Source organism: Mauremys mutica, unplaced genomic scaffold (genome assembly GCF_020497125.1).
Source record: "Mauremys mutica isolate MM-2020 ecotype Southern unplaced genomic scaffold, ASM2049712v1 Super-Scaffold_100100, whole genome shotgun sequence".
In the NCBI taxonomy this organism is placed as follows: Eukaryota; Metazoa; Chordata; order Testudines; family Geoemydidae; genus Mauremys; species Mauremys mutica.
The window spans coordinates 1,411,561-1,412,845 of record NW_025423267.1 but is presented as its reverse complement, the minus strand read 5'-3'; the positions used below and the strand labels follow the sequence as shown (position 1 = coordinate 1,412,845).

The 1,285-nt window shown below is 56.6% G+C and overlaps 1 non-coding gene across 1 annotated transcript; it reads left to right on the top strand.

Moving 5' to 3' along the window:
- The first annotated feature begins 319 nt into the window (after positions 1 to 319).
- Positions 320 to 392, top strand: TRNAF-GAA. The gene has a single exon. It is a non-coding gene; the product is annotated as a tRNA-Phe (tRNA).
- The last annotated feature ends 893 nt before the right edge of the window (positions 393 to 1,285 follow it).

The window sequence follows — 1,285 nt, the reverse complement described above, 5'->3', positions numbered from 1 at the left end:
GACTGGCTCAGTGAAGACGGGGGGTTGACAGAGCAATACAGACGCTCTCCAGAGCAGGGAGCAGCAGCCGCCCATGCAGCCAGGCAATGAGCATTTCCCACAGCCTGGAGCCGAGGGGGAGGCGGCAGCTGCTGTTCCAGCTCCTCGGGGACAGGCCCTGTCAGCCAACAGCCACTTCTTACTCCCCACAGCTAAGGGCGCCGGGTTCCTCCGGTGGGGGTGTGGAGCAGCCGTTCGTTTTCCTGTCCTTTTTGTGTGCAACTGCTGACAACAACATCCCAGACAGAGAAGCAACAGGCCAAAACACTTCCATGCATCTGCCAAAGTAGCTCAGTTGGGAGAGCATTAGACTGAAGATCTAAAGGTCCCTGGTTCAATCCCGGGCTTTGGCAGGCCCTGTCATCCTTTTTGTACAGGGGTGGCTTGTTTTCTGGGAGCACAGCAGTGCCTGCACCCAAGGTGAGTCCCTGAGCTTGGGCTCTGCAGTAGGAAAACATAGAATGGGCTTCTGCCCTTAGTTGGCCCACCTGACCTTTAACAAGGAAAGATGGGAGCTGTCTTTCCCAACATGGCAGGAAGAGAGTAAGGCAGAGCAGTCCTCAGGAATGGTGCCAGAGGGCTGCTGGGCAGTGACAGGCAGGGATTGGGGATGGAAGCTCCTCTGTGCAGCTGAGCAAGGGCAGTACCAGGGAAGGGGCATCTGTGAAAGTGACCCAGCAACACCTCTCCTCCTCTGGGCACCTAGAGCAGAGGCGGCTGGTGCTGACAGCTCCAAGGGAAGGCTTAAAAGCCACAGAGCAACTGAGGTCAGGGCTAGAGGAAGGCAGGACCATGCCTATGTGTGGCCTTCGGACAGGCACAAAAACACCCAGCCAGGCTGCTCCCTGCCAGGCCAAACACCCACTGAAGTTTCTTTGGCAAGTCAGGAAGGGCAAAGGCGAGACTGGAAGCACCTGGGGCTCATGCCCCAGCCTTTGTGATGCCCGACCCCCAACTCCTTCCCGGGGCTCTAGCTGAAGCCAGAGCATTGGCCTGAGCGGCCAAGAAGAGGTTCCAGCCCTGAAGGGAGCAGGACATTCAGCCCAAAGGTAAAACTGCAGAAACACAACCACCAAGGGACTTGAACCCTCAGTCTTCTGATCTACACTCAGACGCCTTATCCATTAGGCCACATGGTAACATAAGAAAAGTGCCTCCAAGCACTTCTTTGGAAAAGGCGACATTGTGTTTCTCAGGTCATCTGCTGAGGGGGGCCGAGACTCTCTGGGCACAAGAAGTCGAGTTC